Source organism: Impatiens glandulifera, chromosome 6 (genome assembly GCF_907164915.1).
Source record: "Impatiens glandulifera chromosome 6, dImpGla2.1, whole genome shotgun sequence".
NCBI lineage: Eukaryota > Viridiplantae > Streptophyta > Magnoliopsida > Ericales > Balsaminaceae > Impatiens > Impatiens glandulifera.
The window spans coordinates 47,226,590-47,246,579 of record NC_061867.1 but is presented as its reverse complement, the minus strand read 5'-3'; the positions used below and the strand labels follow the sequence as shown (position 1 = coordinate 47,246,579).

The 19,990-nt window shown below is 32.8% G+C and overlaps 2 long non-coding RNA genes across 2 annotated transcripts; both read right to left on the bottom strand.

Moving 5' to 3' along the window:
- Positions 1-10,436: 10,436 nt before the first annotated feature.
- LOC124941436 lies at positions 10,437-11,302 on the bottom strand. The gene is made up of 3 exons (XR_007099639.1): positions 11,192-11,302; positions 10,657-10,725; positions 10,437-10,570 (listed from the first exon to the last, which is right to left on the bottom strand). It is a non-coding gene; the product is annotated as an uncharacterized LOC124941436 (long non-coding RNA).
- A 1,265-nt stretch (positions 11,303-12,567) lies between these two features.
- On the bottom strand, positions 12,568-13,459 carry LOC124941092. Its single transcript, XR_007099596.1, has 3 exons — positions 13,190-13,459; positions 12,939-13,090; positions 12,568-12,608 (listed from the first exon to the last, which is right to left on the bottom strand). It is a non-coding gene; the product is annotated as an uncharacterized LOC124941092 (long non-coding RNA).
- Between the last annotated feature and the right edge of the window lie 6,531 nt (positions 13,460-19,990).

Here is a 19,990-nt window from a genome sequence, read left to right as displayed (position 1 = left end):
AGACATGAATTCAGTAGTGAAGAGGTTCAAAGTCAGAAAAGACTTACTCAAGAAGAACAAGCTGAAAATAGAAGACAAAGCAGAAAGATCCTATATCTAAAAGCCATTGACTCTATAACGGGAGAAGGTGAAATCTATGTGAGGAAACTCACACTCAATGGCAATGGTATTCCATGTAATCAAGATGTAGCCATTGAGGATAGCAAGGAAAATGATGCTTACGATTTCTCTAATGAAGAGGTCCAGGACAGTCTAGAAAGTCAGGAACCCAACACTTATATCTATTCATGAATATAGTTACATGGAACATAAGAGGACTCAATGACCCTCTAAAATGCAAAGAAATCAGGAGGATCGTTGAGAACTAGAAGATCACTATTATGGGTATTCTTGAGACAAAAGTCAAAAGCCGGAACGTTGAGAAGGTTAGAAAATTGTGTATTGATAGCAGCTGGGAAATCAATCAAACTTCAAATGACAAAAACAAGCAGAATATGGGTTATCTGGGATAACAAAGTTGCTGAGGTTAGGGCTCTCTTTTCAATGATCAAGCATTCCTAGTGGAGGTCAAAGACAGAATCACAGGAATCGTGTTTAATCTGGCTATTGTTTATGGTAGCAACTCAAGCACTGACAAAAGACTCCTCTAAAATTGTCTTAGAAACTAGATCGGTAATGATAAATATTTGGTTGTCCTCGGTGATTACAACGTAACTAGAAGCAAATCTGATCGTAGCCTAGAATTTGAAAAAACTCAGGATATGATTGACTTTAATGACTGCATTAGAGATATGGGTTGTATCGAGCCTACCAATTCTGGGAATTTCTTCACTTGGTCTTCTACGAGAGGGAATGAGATAATTAGAAGAAGTAGAATTGACAGATGTCTAGTAAATAAGAACTGGATTAACCAATTTCCGAGAAGTCAACTTCACGTTCTGAATCTGGGAATATTTGATCACTGCCCGATTAAATTGTTCTGGGGAAAGGAAGAAATGTTAAAAGACCCTTTAAAATTTTCAATTTCTGGATGGAAAATGACAAATACAAGGGTATTCTCGAAAGCGTATGGTCTACAGATGTCAGGGGATCCAACATGTAAAGGGTTTCTGATAAGCTTAAGCTCCTGAAAAATTATCTTTAAATCTTTGACAAGAAAAAATTCAGTAATATCTCAAATACAGTTATGGATGCTAGAGAAGAACTAGAAGAAGTTTAAAAAAGGTTATGAAGGGATGATAGTGATGTAAAACTCAATGAAACAGAAAGGAATGCACTTGAAAACTTCAGGAAGCTGAGTCAGCTTGAAGAGAATTTTGTTAGACAGAAATCAAGACAGAGCTGGCTCTCGTTGGGTGACAAAAATACAACTTTCTTCTACAGAAAATGCAAGGCTAGAAACATGAGAAACAATGAATATAGGCTGAAGAATGATGATGATGGATATATTCGGGGTCAAAAGGGTGTACAAGATTTGACTATCAATTTCTGTAAGCAGCTTATGGGTACAAGAAAGCAGAATCAAAGTCACCTGAATACCTTGCATCAGAATATTGATAGGAAAATCTCTGTAGAAGATAGTCGCAAGCTGATAAGGGTGGTCACGAGGGTTGAGGTTAAAGAAGATCTAATTAATATTGATGGGAATAAAAGCCCGGGTCATGATGAGTTTAATGCACAGTTCATCAAAGACAATTGGTCGGTTGTGGGTAAAGAAATTACTCAATGGGTTATAGAGTTTTTCAAGAATAGGAAGATGTTAAAACAATGGATTACAGCGGTCCTAACCTTGATCCTTAAAAATACGGTACCCGAGTAGTACAATATTTCAGACCAATTTCCTACTGCAATGTGATTTATAAATAATTTCAAAAATCATTTCTAAACGATTTAAAAATGTCATAGGAAAAATTATAAATCTTAACCAATCTACATTTATCCCCGGCAGGACAATGTCTCATAATATTCTTCTCATGTAGAGACTTTTAAAAGGCTACGAGAAAAAGAAAATATCTCTAAGAGTGGCTTTCAAAATAGATATCAAGAAAGCTTTTGACTCTGTTAGATGGGAAGCCATTTGGGACTTTCTGGTTGTTTCTACTTTTCCTATAAATTTTATTGATTGGATTATGTAGTGCGTTTCATCATCTTGCTTTGTTGTTATCGTCAATGGAGTCCAAAGAGGCTATTTCAAGAGGAGAAACGGGGTAAGGCAAGGGGACCCCCTCTCTTCTTAAATTTTTGTAGCTATCATGGAGATCTTTGAGAGCATCTTCGCGATGTTCCGAAAGAATCGTCCATACATCTTTCACCCATTGTGTGAGGTAGAGGAGGTAACCCATTTATATTTTACTGATGATTTGTTCATTCTAGCGCACGCAGACATTGATTCCATTAAAACTATTAGGGTTGCACTAACGTTCTTTTCTGAGGTTACAAGTTTAACTATTAATGAAAGCAAAAATGTGGCATTTTATGGAGGCGTGAAGAACGAAACAAAGTAGGACATCTTCAACATCATGGACATCAAGAAAGGAAGTTTTCCCGTAAGGTACTTAGGAATTCCGTTAACTACGAAGTAGATCGAGATCTCACATTGCAAGCCATTGATTGAAAAGGTAAAACACACGATATATGGCTAGACAACAAAAAAACTTTCTTATGCAGGGGAGGATCGAACTTATCAAAACTGTGGTCATGGGCATAGTTGGCAATCAGGCGCAACAGATAGTCATTTCGAAGAATGTAATGAAGGAGCTCGACACGCTGATGAGGAACTTTATCTGGGGCAGTAGCAGAAGAGGAGGAAAGAAAGTCAAATGGACCGCTCTCTGCAAACTGTAGGACAAGGGAGGCATCGACTTGAAGAATAGTATCAAGTGGAACAAATTTCTCACCTTCAAGCATCTATGGGCTTTGGAGCGCAATCAAGAGTCATTATGGATCAAATGGGTGAATATGAGGTTTATGAAATACGAAATCAGTATCTGGACCTGCAAAATTTATGAAGGTATGGGCTGTTCTCTGAAAAAGATTCTTAAATTAAGAAGCAATATTGCAGATCTTTATGACATCCGGCTAGGGGAAGGGAAAGACACTATATTCTTGCACGACTCCTGGTTTGAAAACCAGTCATTCATCCACACGGAAGAGTTTGAAAATACCCGTATTAGAAAGGACTGCGCAGAAGCAAAAATCAAAAACATTAAAGACGGGAATCGGGACTCACTCCTAAGAAGAAATCCAGAAGGATAGAGGATACTTGATCATATAAGTAACATACAACTACACGATAGACCGGATATTCATGAATAGAAAGCTGAGGACAATGGGAAGCTAGTATCGAAGAAAATATGAGAGGTAACCCAGGAAAAAACGCTGAAAGTAAAATGGGCTCATCTTGTATGGTCAACGAAGATTATCCCTCAACACCAGTTTATCCTATGGCTCGCCTTCTAGGAAAGACTTAACACTCGTGATCGTATCAGCAAGTATATGAGCATCATGGACGCGAGTTGTATTCTATGCAGAGGAAATAAAGAAACCATAGATCACATATTCTGGAGCTATTTTATTGCTTCGGAGCTTTGGGACAGATTCTATAAAAGCTTGGAGCTGATATATTTCCCGAGCGAATGGAATGAAATCAAAACAGGGGAAATAAATTTAAAAAAGCGTGTTCAAGTGCGGTTTTGGAGTAGTGGTGTATAACATTTGGCAAGAACAGAATGCAAGGGTATATGGCAGAACCCGCAAGAGCATTGAAGAGTTATGGAAAGATATATATCGGATTGTAGCGCCCTCGCGGGAACGTGGAGAAGAATTCCATGCACAGAGCAGAACTGAAATATCTGCATGAACTGGAATTTACCGTTTTTTGAACTAACTAGAATTAAAAACATTGTAATTAGATAATTCATTTACGTTTTTAGCTTTTAATCAGAATGTTATGACTTCAAAATCATTCTAGGCCTGTCGAGAATGATCTCTTAAACTCATGAGTTTTTTTTCCGTTTTTGGAAACTTTTAATGAAGTGGCGCTAACTCATTTTTCCAAAAAAAACCTAATATTTATTCATTACGTGAATTCAAATACTACAAATTCTTTCACTAAATGGTAAGATTTTCAGTTATAGTCATCCACAAACTTTTTTATATAGATAATGAAGTTTTAAGATTTTATTTTCGGATTACAATAGAGACAACGTCGCAAAAGATGAAGCATTAAACAAATCATTTGTTGACCCCAAAATGTACCGTTTTATTACTTTTATAGTTTGGTTGCTAGATTCTAGTGTCCATTATTCATCACTTTTTTCTGTTAGTTTTTTTTTAGCCTTTTTAGTGAACAATGGTATGTGTACGCCATATCATGCTATGAGCGCGCAATACATTTTTTTGGTTAAAATTATATATAGCTTTTAAGTTAACGATTTCATGTGCAACATTTTATAATGCTATATGTGCATAACTTTTTCTGTTAAAAAAAATATTTAGTTTTTTCAGTTAACAATGTCGCGTGCAACATTTGTTTTTTGAAAACAAACTTTCATTGAGAAAATTGTAAGTAAATCGGCCTCAAGATTTCGAAAAATGGTTTGGCGGCATTATTGAGTATCTTAATTATTTTCTATGTGATTTATGTTATGTTTAATAAAAGTGTTATAATTGTGTTTTTATTTTCGCTTACAACTTCAATGTCAACATCGGCTCCACATCCCTACAAACGTGAATGTCTACTATCTCATTCACAACACATAAGATTATGATGTGTATTTATGAACATTTTAAAGACATTATAAAGACTTGTGGGTTTTTTATGTAAATAATATGTTTAGTGAAAGTTAATGTCATGGGAAGTGCCTTATAAGGCCATGTGCAACGCCCTATAAGGTCATATTCTTTTAAAAAAACTAACTACAAATATGGATTATTAAACTAAAATATTTATTTATATAAATAATAACATATGGATTATTAAAACTAAAATTTCTATTTATATAAATATAAATTTTATTAATTTTAATCTTTATAAATGTCAAACTTTCATCAAGTCACTACTTTCATTTATTCGACTGCATTCTTCGTTTATTAATCTTCTTATATAAGTCATTACTTATTTTTGGCAATAATCTCCAAAAAGTGTTGAGCTCTAACTTTATAACTGCGCGGTATTATATTCTAAGTGTCTAAATTATTCCTTTTACTTTTAAAAAAACAAGTCTTACAAATTAGTATAGAGAATTCTCAAACATTCAAACATGTTAAAACTGTATAAACTACAATGTCATGATGTCATTCTATTTTATCTCCAGTATAAGTCTCCATGTGTCTTATATAGTACATTCCACAATATGTTTTATTCTTTAGTGATTGTCATAAAAATTTTAATACTCTGAGATGAAATTGTACTATTAAAGCGGCAGACTATTCATTCCATGAAATCCACAAATTTTTGGTTCTATTTTACCAAGGTAAGAAAATTATAAACAGGGAAAGAGATTATTTGTTAATTGAACGATTAAATTTTAAATATGTTCAGCGTATTACTAGGTTTGAAACTGTTAAATATTTATCCTCCCATTTTGTCTATTTTAACAATAGAAGGTTGCCAATTATTTGGAATTTTTTGAGTGTCATGTTGATGCGGAAAAAATAAAAATATTCACTTTAAACAATAAGAATGAAGATCTGCAAAGTCCCATATTCATGTTAATATATCATATGGCTAGGTAACTAAAAAAATAAAATATTTGAGAAGTTAATTACAATATCAACAATCTTTAGTCAGATTATATTAAAGAGTTCCATTTCTCTAAATATTTTTTTAATAGAGAAAATGTGTTGCACATTGCATTGTTAACTGAAAAAATTAAATAATTTTTTAAAAGAAAGATGCGTTGCACATTGCCTTACAAGGAGCTACCTATTACCTTATAAGGCGATGCACATGGACTTATAAGGCGCTGCACATTGCATTGTTAAATGAAAAGGATAAATATGTTTTTTGACAGAAATAATGTGGTGCACATGACCTTATAAGGCGCTACACATGGCCTTATAACGTTCTGCACATGACATTTTTAAATGAAAAAACTAATTTTTTTTAACACAAAATGTGATGCACGTGGCCTTATAAGACGATGTACATGGCCTTATAGGACCTTGCACATAAAATTCTTTAGTGAAAAACCTAAATACATATAACTTACCGCTACAAAACTAAAAAGGTAGAAATAACTTATATTGATAATCTTCGACATGAGATGAAGTTTTAGGGACGATATCATCTTGATGAAACGATAAATTAAAATGGTAGGTGCAACTAGAGTGAATTTAAAACTTTCGTTTTGGACTAGTTTTGACTTTTTTAGAGTCGCAACATATTTTACTCATCGATAAATTATGAAAGAAAAATATTATGCGTGTTCAAACGCGTTTTATAGATTTTATTTTAAGTTCGGTGCTTGGTTACACGGTCTCTAATTTAAACTCTTCACCATTTAAAAGAATATTATTTTACACTTTATTGATTTATTTCATCCTATAACATGCATCTAAAGATGAATTGAAACATAAAACCCGTGTTTAGTTTTGGTATCAATTTATTCAGAGGAGCATTCGTCTACGTTGTTGTCATATATTCTAAATCTAAACTATAAAAAAATGCAAATACTTGTGATCAAGAAGCGTTACTCGAAATCGGTACACATTTTTCAAAAGAGTCAAGGAACACACTCTAATTGACTAGAACACGAACATAGAATTCTAACTACAAAAGTAAAAAATCTCGAGAGCTCTAAGAACAACAATAGCTTTTTTTATCTGCTCTAAACTTTCTCTAGCCTTGACCGTCTACCACAAATGATGTAATGGACGTGTGAAGGACAACCTTGCATCAAGTGAACACCAAACAACTTTAGATCCCCGATTTCTCAAAAATATTTCAAACATTCATCGGACAAATCGGACATGTTCAGTCGCTAGTTTCATGCAAGGAATTATGAGAAATGATCATGGTCCTTTCGCGATCATTTCTCTTTTTAAATGAAAACAAATGGTTGAGAAACAGAAAAGTTGTCTTTTTCAAAAGATGGAAAATTTTCATGTTGTCGTTGTTGTCGTCTTAGGGAAGAAGGCCAAAACCTCAAGTCGTGCTACACGTTCTTTTTTCACCCGTGAGTGTCTTGCGATTGTTTCTTGTGTTGGAAGCACGGTTGACCATTTTATGACTTGACTAGGACCTTCATCATGGAATCGTCGGGCATGGGTGTTAGTTTGTCACGCCTGGATCAAATAAAGACTAAAATTTTAATGTAAAATATTCAACAATCACACAAATAATAATAAGTGAAGAAATAGATAAACCGAGCAAACCAATGAAATAGTGTCGACAATAAAAATTATTTTTGTTAAATATAAGTGATGAATGACCACCACTTTGACACTTAATTATGATAATTAAATATTATTATTTTGAATTCAATACAATAAATATTATTTTTATAACTGAAAATTAAATACTAACATCTTTAGTCTCTTAGACCATACTTCTTGAAATATCATAATTTATTTAATATTAAAGTTAATCATCAAATTACCTAAATAATATGGTATATATCAGTTAATCACATTTCGAGAGAAATTATACCAATTACAATTACATTTACATCCCACAATACATATTTAGTTTATTTTATTTACAGTGAATTTTATATATTTTTAAACTAAAAATTTTATGTTGTGAATTTGATGAGTTTTATAAATATTTTTCTAAGTATTTTAAAGCTTATGATTATAAATGATTAAGTGTAATAATTATTTTTTCAATAAGTATTAAATATGTTCATGCATTGTATTTCACCAAGTTTGGTACCTACAAATTATACAAGTATAAGTTGTATAAAGGTATAAATTGTAACCAAATAGGATAGTATAAATTGTATATGTTATTGATATTTGGTATGAATTATAAAATGGTGTATGGTTTATAATTTAGGGTCGGATATATATATATATATATATATATATATATATATATATATATATATATATATATATATATATATATATATATATATAATAGAATGTAGTATAAGTTTTATAAATATTAATTTAAAATTATTATTATTATTTATATATTTCCTTATATTATAAATAATATTATTTATTATTTTATCTTATGTATAAAAAATATTGTACTAAGAAAAAATTAAAAAATGATTATATTTAATAATAATATTAAAACTAAATAAAATATAATTAATATGTTATTTAATAATAAGTTATATATAATATTAATAAAGTATAATAAGAAATTAAAATTAAGTAATATAAGAATAATGTTGTGCTTATGGGACTAGTTATCATTTTATACCAAATATGATGTATAAATTATATAGGGATATAAATTATATTAATAAAAAACAATAAAATAAAACACCCTATTATAACAATATTGGTATAATTTATACATTGTACCACCAACCAAACATTACGACTTGTTTATAGATAAATTTAAAATGTATTATAAGTGAAGTTATATTTTAGACTTTGCCATACAAAATATTCGTCCAATTGGATTTTTAAATGAATATTAGGTTAACTTGATATATTTTTTAAATATTCTACATAATTTAAAGTAGTAAAGATTTAATTAAACAAAATTAAGTATAAAAATATAAACCCAAGTGACTTTTTTATTAAATAAAGATATAAATTTCAAGTTTAAAAATATTAATAATAAATAATTTTTAAACTAAATAAATTTGGCATTAAATAGACAATACTTAAAAATTAATTATTTAATAAATATAATTAACAATAAAGAACAACTCAAAAATAGTAAAAAGTTTATTTTTTATTCATATACATATTTCTTTTCATATTTTAAATATATATTATAATAATAATTATACTCAATATTTAAAAAATTAAATATATAGTTTAAAAGTAAAACTCATAAACATTATAATTTCAAAATTGTTTAAATCTGCATATATTTAGCTGAGTTATTTGACTCAATCATATATATTCGACTATAAGATATCAGTTTTTAATATATTACAACTCTATTTTGACTATATATTAAAAAGTTTATATATTTTTCAGTTTAAAATGAGTAAATATAGAAAATGAGAAAAAACTGTTTCCAAGATGTTAAGGTATCACTAAAATCTATTTTCTAAGATTGAAAAAACATAATTGATGTAAAACCTAATGAAGAAGGGTTAAAGTTAAATTACTTAGATTAACAAAATAATTTAATTTTGAAGTTTTATTATAAAAATATCTTTTCTAAGATTGTAAAGGCATCATTAAAATCTGTTTTAAAATATTGAAAAGAGATTAATAAAATAATTTAATAATTTAACATGCATGTTAACTTCATATATTAAAAAAAATATATCTATTCAATATTTTAACATCTTAAATTCCAAAAAAAAAAAATCGATTGAAAATTTTTAAGGTATTTTAAATTATAAAATAATAAGTTATTTTTTTAGAAAAACATTAAAAAAATATTTTAAAAAATAATTACAATTCAAACCTAAAAATTACAGTAGATTTAATTCTATTGAAATTCTAATTTTTAATAATAAAAGGTATACAAACATAAAATTTGAAATTGAACCCTCCAATTTCAATGTCAATTCCAATACCAAAGATTACCAAACTTTGACATTCCAATACCAAAGATTACCAAACTTAAAAGAAAAGATAAGATATTTAATTAATATTTCATATCAAAAAATTATTATTTGATACTAGAGGAGTAATAAGGGAGAAAAAATTAGGAAAGAATTTGAGAGAGAATGACTTCACATTCTTAATGATTGAAAAAAAAAAGTTTGAAGAAAGAGAATAAAGAAAAATTATTTTAATTTTTCAACCAATTAGATTGCGTCACATTATTTTCTCTCTTTCGTTTTTCCAATTTTTCTCCATCGTTTGTTTTGATACTATTCGAAAGCTTTAAGTAAGATTAAAACATATTTTGATCTAAATATTATAGTGGACTTAAAAGCGTCGCTAAAAATATTACCGACACTTATTCTTGCGTCGCCAGAAGCAAGGTGGGCGCAAGTTATAACGACGCTGAAATAAGCGTCGGTAACATTAATTTAGGCGTTGCTAAAAGTCTATTTCATTTTTAACCATTCTTTATATTATAATATTAATTTTTTTTTGACAATTTATCTGAATATTTTTTTAAATTAAATTAATAATCAAGAAAATTTAATATATACTAATTAGTGACATTTTTAATTATAACAAAATTAATATAAATTTTTACAATAAAACTATCTCATAAAATACAAATTATTTGAATTCTTTTAACAACTTCTCTACATGCATCTGTCTACAACTTTCTAACTGATTTTTAGCTAAATCAAATTGCTTATAGCTGCAGTTAAGTTCGGAAAGCTGGAAATACAAACAAAACATAATCAATAATAAAAAAATAAAAGGCCTCCACAGTTGGTACCAAACTTGGAAAGAGAGACAGGTCTTCCCACCTTCATAGCAACAATCTCTGAAATAATTTTCTTTTGACCTGCAACCAAATCTGTCAAACACAAATTTCATTAAACTTTTATACAAATAACAGCAAAATAGTCATTAAGTCATTTAAGATTCGTAAAAGCATTGAACCTTTTTCAGCCATTCCATTCTGTACTTTTGCAATCACATTCTCAACTTCATCATCTGACTTAAGCATAACTGTAAAAAAAAAAACATATTTGGCTTGACAAATATGAAAACTTATTGTTTGACGACAAAGAAATCATAACAGTTATGTATCAATTAATGTATCATCCTCCTTAGTTGAGGAGTCAATCAAAGAGGCAGTCAATGAGTTAATCAATTCATTCTGAAAAGGAGGAATCTGCTTTGGCTCAGTAACCACCTCTAAACACATAAAGAGAAAACTATTGACCACTTCTAAATAGAAAGTAGCATTACTCAGGTATTGAGAATCAAGTGACATACAAAGAAATAAGTTTTTGAGGTTTTACATGATGAGGGAGTTCAAGTGGGAATCAACCTGATACCATTGGTCTCCAAGATAACACTCATTGCCACTTGAGCTTCCTTAGAGGGTTCATAAGTATTTTAAATTTGGGGAAAGAATTTTTAGTATTTGAATAGCCAATTCAACAAAATAATGAAAAGAATTAAAAATAACCTGATTTTTATTACTCATAGCTCCAAAAGATGAGTTAGTGAGACTCCTCAAGACAATTATGAAAGGCAGCAAAACAGCTGGATCTTTAGAGGCTGGCTCACCCTGCTGCTAATGCAAAACAATTGACAAGAGAAAAATATATAATGGACTTTGTAGCTACAAGAATTGAGGTATTAAATCTTTTACCTGCAGCACCTCCAATAGTAGGTCTTCACATTCACCAGATGAAGAAGATACAAATTCAGCACAGGTCTACCAATCAGAGAATATTAATTTAGATATTTTTCCTACTTTGAAATACCATATAATAATAACCTACATAAATGCAAAAAATAAATTCTATGCAACTTCACATAACTCTAAATTCTATGCAACTTCACATACCTATAGTAGAAGGCAGAGGATATAAACCTCTGTCTTTGACAACTTTTGACAAGACTCTGCATGTTGAATATGATATTCATGGCACCTTTTCAAAAGAATGCTAGCCAATATTTTAACATCTTTTACATGTAAGAGTTGACCATCCACTCCTTTGACCAAAGAAAGGATGTTTAGCTGTAAAGTGAAGGGAGAGGGCGGGGAACCCAAGTTTGTTAACAAAGATCTCAATTATAAAAAAAATATGCTCAAGCACAGCAGTAATACAAGTGTACAACAAGAAAAAGAAATTAAGAACCTTTGACAACTAACCAGTGCAAAAGAAGGAAGGTTAGAGCAAAGCCAACAATGAAATGCATGATCTGATTCTTTTTAGATTTTTCAAACCTGAAAAGAATGGGATGTGGTTACTAAATATTGTAGTAAAGTCATGCAACTCTCTATGGTATAGGCATAAAGTACCAAAAACTATAACAGAGAGGAAAAGATCATACAATGGCCTGGAATATGTATAAGATGAACAAAAAAAGTACTATAAAATCAGTTAAAGACCTTTCTCCAATTGTTTCTGGCAGTAGAAGATTATTGCGTGAGCAGCCCAGAACAGATGTAAAAAACGAGAAAAGCACATTTTTATCAGATAGTAACAATGTTTTAAATTCAACCATTAAGCTTAGCAGTTCCCCGAGAAAGTGACTCCATTTTCCACTTTCACCTGTCATAGTTTTAACAAAGAAGGTTAAATTATATAAGATACCGCAGTTCGTACATCCTGAAAGAAGATAATAACATGCATAAATTTGGATAAAAAGGAAAAGATTATATTCTTGTCATTAATACAAAATCATTTAATGTACACTTGGAATGAAAATCTTCAACCAAAAAGATGTATAACTTGAATATCACTAGACAGAGGAACAAGCAGCGAAGGAAATTCAGCCAGAAGTTAGACATGTAAACTTTCATCTTATTGAGAATAAAGAATAAAGAAATAGGAAAGAGCGAAGGCTTTCCAGTTGGACAGCTAATGGAATACCTGTCCCAAGAAAGATGAACCATAGATAAGAAAGCAAAGTTAGTGAATACACAAAACAGAATACATAATAAGTAGCAACAACCCTGATACTATGTATATAAGGAATTGGACAACTGTACGCTATGTTCTGCATATACTTCTCATACAAAACACAAGGAATGTAACTTAAACTTTAGCAAATGAAGCTTTTCTAAATATTGTGTCCCAAAATTATTTTTGCTGATAAATGAAAGCACAAAAGTATTTAGTAAAGGGTAATGATAAACAAGATAGATAAGACAATAAATACTCAAAAGCATGAAAAAAATAAACAATAACATTAAAACAAACCTTCTTCAGTGAAAAATCAAGATAAAAATCTGCCTTGGGAATTCTTGAATTTTGTGACTAGAAAGTTGAGATGCTCATGGAAAACATGTTTTGACTTAGATGAAGAGAAAAAGACAGAAATCCTGTGAACACAGCCAACCCTGCTCATCATCCTGAAATTCCATGTTTTGCAGTGATTATTAATTGTAAATAGATGTGGGTTGTTCCAAAGATGATGAGAACATAAAATAAATAAACAAAAAACTACAAACCTTGTAGAAACCTGATGAAACCGTAGTAAAAAATTTCTCCAGCAACCTCCAGAACAAGGCAAGCAATATCTCAGCATTGAGTTGTCTCAAATTGGCACCAATATTGACTTGAAAAAGTTGTTCCAAAAATATATTGCAGTCTCCATCCATAATTATTATGCGTGTCTATTAATGGAAGTGTCATAAGTTAAAAGAATAAAAAAATGTAATAAGAGAAATAAAAAGTATCAAGGGCTTCCAGTATCATAATTCCATCTAAAAACATGATCTAAGCTTATAACTTCTTATCGGCCTAGAAGCATTCTAAAATCCAAATAATGGAGAAACTACATTGATTGGAAGAGAAAAAATGATAAACTTTATCTCCTTCAAATGAAGGAACTTCATAATATAACAAAATTAAGCCAGAACTTAACACCAAAAATCAGGTATGATAGAAAGGAAAAAAACGAATTTGTAATTGAAAGGAAACAAAATAAAAAGATACCAATCTTCTTCTCCATGGATGAATCCAATAAGACCAAGAAAAATAATGTTTTCAACAAGCCACGGCATATGTTTTGCTGGATCCAATGAGACTGTTTCTGCAAACCTTCTGCAAACCTTCTTAGAGTATTCTTGTTGAAAGAAGTTATGGAACTCTGTTTCAGCCTCTGAATTGATTTGAGAAAAAAAATCTAAGAATGATAATTTCATTCCAAGCATATTGACAAAATGATAATCATATTCAATAAGCCTATAAGATATCAATAAATGCACTAGTACCAAGCTCTCTACAGGATATGATGGCTCACTAGGAACTGCAAACATTTGAACAAAAAAAAGTAAAAAACATTAAAATATGTTTCAATCAAGCAATAATAAATTAAGAAATAAAAAAGAATGATGATATTGATACGCACCTGAATTTAAAGGAATATAGTAAAGAGATCCAACAATAACATTATCAGAATTAACAGGCTAGAAGAAAAAATGGTTATGAAATTATAAACTCTCGAGAGTTTCAAATCAAAGAATAGTATGCTTCAATTCAACTGTAGAGATCATAAAGCTTGTGCTTAATATATACAACTTCAATAGTGGATTAGCATTTCTAATGATATTAAGCTACCAACAAGCAGAGTAAACGATGAATATGTCAATGGAAGGATGAAATTATTCATAAATAGCAATTGAGTTCAATTTCTGTAACAAACCGAAGAGGAATTCGTTATGAACTCATAATAAACTCTCCAGAGATTCAGATCAAATAATATTATACTTCAATTCAACTATAGATATCATAAAGCTTGTGCCTAATATATACAACTTCAATGGTGGATTATAAATTCTAATGCTATTAAGCTACTAACCAGCAGAGTAAGCCATAAATGTGTCAATGGAATGATGATACAACAAAGAGAATATTTAGGGTTTTTCAAAGAAGATCAGGGAATGAGATGAGATAAGAGATGATACCAAGAAGAAGATTAGGAGAAAGCTGCTGAGCTAGTGCTCTTCAATTCCAAAATACGTAACTAAACAATTTAGAATATCAGATCCTTTATCTGGAAGGACTGAATATTCTATCAGAATTTGTTAAGGAAATAACAGTGATGATAAGGCCTAACAGAATGGCTGAAAAACATAAGAAACATAAAGGACTTAATTAATATTTTGGACTAACAGATGTCCTAATCTTAGCAACTTTTAATTTCCAGGTGGCTTCTTCTCCTCCACAGGATCAGCCTTCAGATTTTTGTCTGTATCAAGAGTCACTCCTCCAGCATTTCGACGACCTCGGCGAAATCGAACTGAACGTCTTCTCTTTTGGCCCCAGTCGATCAACAAGTTGGGATATCGTAAGCCCAGAGCATCTTCATCTACCCAGGTATTCTCATCGCTACTTTGATTCACCCATTTAACTAACATCTGTTTAGTTAGGTTTTTACCTGATCGAATATTTCGTTCTTCCAGAATCGATTCAGGAGTCAGGTCACAAGATTTCAGCTTTGGAATTTCCTCAATTGAAGTAGGCGTACCCCTATACTACTTGAGCTGCGAAATATGGAAGACATTGTGAATTCGAGCATCAGATGGTAACTCCAGACGATAAGCGACTTCCCCTATTTTCGCCAGTACTCGGTATGGCCCAAAGAACTTAGGTTGCAGCTTGTGGTGATTTCCCCGAATTGATAACTGACGGTAAGGTTGCAATTTTACTAAGACCCAATCCTCGATTTGAAATGATGCTTTAGTTCGATGTTTATCATGTTGTTGTTTCATTCGATTTTGGGCTCTAAGTAAGTGAAATTTCAGCAATTTCAGGGCTGTCTCTCGATCTAAGAAGGTTTTATTAACTTCTTCAACTCTTGAATCCCCTTCTAAGTAAGGAGTGTGCACCGGAGGAGTATAATCGTAAATCGCTTCAAATGGAGAGACATGTGTAGAAGAGTGATGGTTCGTATTGTACCACCATTCTGCCAAAGATAACCAACGATGCCACTGATGAGGTTGTTGGCCATCCATACATCTCAGGTATGTACCAATGCACCGATTTACTACTTCAGTTTGACCGTCGGTTTGAGGGTGATAATCTGTGGAGAGAGCTTGATGTACCCCTTGTAGTTTAAGAAACTCACGCCAAAAGGAACTTAAAAATACTTTATCCCTTTCACTAATTATAGATAGTGGCATACCATGAAGTTTAAAAATATTATCGATGAAGACTTCAACTACTTTGCGTGCTGTGAATGGGTGACTAAGGGCAATAAAATGCCCCATCTTGGATATTCTATCCACCACGACCAGTATCACCGTTTTTCCACCCGAGACTGGTAGATGTTCAATAAAATCCATAGAGATTGATTGCCAGAAATTATTCGGTATGGGCAGAGGTTGGAGAAGGCTTTTTGGCGCGAAGGTCTCACCTTTGTTCTTTTGACATATATCGCAGATTCTGATAAATTCCCGTACATCACGACTTAGCCCAGGCCAGAAATATGCTAAATGTATTTTCTTTGTTATAGCTAGGGATCCCGAGTGACCACCAGTAGGAGCGGAGTGCATTGATGCAATGATGATCGATCGGAGTTCTGGATCAAACCCTACAACCAGCTTCCCTTCTTTCCTTAGAATGTCATTGATGAAGGTATACCCTGGATGTGCATCCTCATTTTCTTTTAATTCATTTATAAGGTTCACCATATTAGGGTCAGTAGCCCAAACATCATTAAGACGTTTCAGTATTGGTGAGTGATAAACCGAGAGCCCGGCACACTACACTATCGGTTCTCTCCGTGACAGGGCATCAGCAACGACATTCTTTTTACCTTTTTTATACTGAACTGTGAAGTCGTATCCAACTAGTTTATAGAGCCATTTTTCCTGGGCTGGTTCCTAAACTCTCTACTCCAGAAGGTGTTTCAAAGATTTATGATCTGTTTTAACTATAAATGGTGAATATCGCAGGTAAGGGCGCCACTTTTCCACAGCAAATGTCAATGCCAAAAGTTCTCGTTCGTATGTGGATGAAGGGTTGTTAGCAGCTTGAAGTGCCCGACTAATATATGCAATTGGTCGATTGTTTTGGACTAGAACTACGCCAATTCCCACATTGCTTGCATCTGTTTCCACCACAAATGGATGACTAAAGTTTCGTAAGGCTAAAACGGGGGTGTTGATAAAGCTAGTTTCAACTTATTGAAAGCCGAATTGGCACTTTCAGACCAATGAAACTTACCCTTTTTTAATAATTCTGTCATTGGTTTAGCAATCATACCATAACCCTTAATAAATCTCCGGTAGTAGCCCGTCAACCCCAAAAACCCTCGGAGCTGTTTGATCGAATTGGGGATAGGCCAAGAACTCATGGCCTCCAATTTGTGGGGATCTGCTGCTACACCCTCGCTGTTGGATGATAATCAGTCGGTTTCATTCTTATTTGATGATATCCAGCTCGGAGATCCAATTTGGAGAAGATCTTTGCTCCATGGAGCTCCTCAAGAAGTTCTTCAATCACCGGTATTGGAAATTTATGTTTAACGGTTGCTGCATTCAACTTCCGGTAATCGATACATAGTCTCCAAGTTAAATCTTTCTTTCTCACTAAAACCACTAGAGCTGCAAATGCGCTGTGGCTTGGTTGAATAACGCCCTTTTCTAACATTTGCTCTACCATCTTTTCAATTTCTGTTTTTTTGTAGGGCAGGATACCTGTAAGGTCTTAAACAAATAGGCATTGTTCCTTCTTTCAAAGGAATCTGGTGATCATGCCCTCTTGGTGGTGGCAATTCCTTCGGCTCTTGGAACAGATCTCCAAACTGTTTTAGAATCTGCTCAAGCTCCTCATCAGTGTTATGTGGCTCTTGGTCTGTAAGAGCAAAGAAATGGCCTTGATGTTCCTCACAGTTTCACAATTGAACCAAGGCTGCTTGCCCTCCTTTCATCAAGAGCTTGGAAAGTTGATCACCCTCCATGATATTAATCTGCATCTGGTCCATTCCCTGAAGAAGGTAATTCTTTCCCTGTTTACAAAAAGAAATAGTGAGTTTATCAAAATCCCACTCCGATGTCCCCAGAGTAATTAGTCATTCAATACCTAAGACCATGTCATATGTAGACATCGTAAGCACTCGCATATCAGCTTTGAATTCCAACCCCCCCCCCCCCCCATTGTCCACAACAAATCTTTACAATAAGCATGGCTGAAAATATTGGAACCATTTGCCACCTTAACAGGTAAAACTGATGTTTGTTGGGCTGTATGATTAATATTATTCATAATTCGGCTGTTAATGAAGTTATGGGTGCTTCCAGTATCAATTAAAATCGTAATGGACAGCTGCCCAACCTTGCCCGATATACGAAGGGTTTGATAATTCTTTGAACCGTTAAGAGCATGGATCGAGATGGAAGGTTCATCATTAGAAGGTGGCTGGGAAGGAGGAAGTGAAGAGTCAACAGGTTCAGGTAAGAAATATTCTGAGACATCTCCTGATTCAGCTAAGTTGATCATGAATAGTTTAGCTTTACATTTATGATTTGAATCAAACTTCTCATCACAAGTGTAGCATAAACCCTTTCTACGTCTTTCGTCAAGAATTTTTGGATCCATTTGTTGTAAATATTTCTGTCGAGGATTTTGAGGAAAGGGAGATGAATATGAATAGTTGGAATATGGAGATTTAGCAGAAACTGACCAGGTAGGTTTAAATTGATTTGGTTTAGGTAGTATAGGTGGGCTGGAGTTATATAGGTGACCTCTTTTAAGTAGAGATTTAAAAGTAGCTTCCTGAACTTTAGCTATAGCCATTGCTAAGTTCAGGGAATCAGGTTTGAGTAGTCTAACAGTGTTAGAAATCTCTTCATTTATACCACTGAGATAACACTCAATTACATATTCATCTGGCATGTTAATGAGTTTCTATGATATAGCCATGTATTTCAGATTATAATCTTGAATAGAGCCTGTTTGTTTCAGATTCATCAACTGATTAATGGGACTTTCACAGATCGAGGGTCCAAACTGTTGGAAAAGATCAGAACGAAGAACGTCCCAAGTAAGAGCTATCGTTTGACTTTGAGATTGGATGTAAGAACCATACCAGAGCCTTGCGTCGCCTTGGAAATGAATCGGTGCGATTTTGACTTTGGTTATATCAGCAGTGTGATCCACTCTGAAAAATTGTTCGGCAGATATCATCCATCCTTCTACATCAGCTCCATCGAATTTCGGGAAGTCAACCTTTGTTAATCGTGTGGGAGGTATGTAAGCTCTCTCCCTAGGGTTATTCGTACGAGAGGATTCAGCCGTATCTCCATTTCTCACGAACATTGCTTCGATCTTCTGCTCTAGGGAATCCAGTCTCAACTGACTGCGATTTTCATTCGACTCCATCCATTTGTGTTGCTCCTCCAAGGTTTTGGTTATAGCTTCCACTGATGAACGTAAAATGTCGTTATCCTCCTGTTGTCGTGTTTCTAACATGGTCGAACAGGAAGGTGAGCTCTGATACCACTTGATACAACAAAGAGAATATTTAAGGTTTTTCAAAGAAGATCAGGGAAGGAGATGAGATAAGAGATGATACCAAGAAGAAGATGAGGAGAAAGCTGCTGAGCTAGTGCTCTTCAATTCTAAAATACGTAACTAAACAATTTAGAATATCAGATCCTTTTATCTGGAAGGACTGAATATTCTAACAGAATTTGTTAAGGAAATAACAGTGATGACAAGGCCTAACAGAATGGCTGAAAAACATAAGAAACATAAAGGACTTAATTAATATTTTGGACTAACAGATGTCCTAATCTTAGCAACTTTTAATTTCCAAGTGGCTTCTTCTCCTCCACAGGATTAGCCTTCAGATTTTTGTCTGTATAATAAACAGAAGAAGAAATCGTTATGAAATCATAATAAACTATCTAGAGATTCAGATCAAACATTAGCATGCTTCAATTGAACTATAGAGATAGAGAAACCAGGAATAAACTGACCTTCCAAAGTAGTAACGTGATAAAGTGGACCGTGAAGACCGCCGATGGCAGAGCGACCGAAACCTTCTGCTTGACCGGCGAGAGCTCAGAGAGAAGAATCGACGTTCACATAAGGCAGAGATGGAGAATCCATTTTAGATTTAGCTTCTTCCATTCTTTGATCTTGGCCTTTATGCATATCGGTTAGGGTTTTAGCATCATTAAGGATAGCTCCGTTATCGACTCTGTAACCGCCTTTGCGTGACTGTAGACAGCCATTACAGTTTCCCATTGATGAGAGAATTTATAGAAACGTCTTTTTTGTTATCATTGACGTTTACGTTT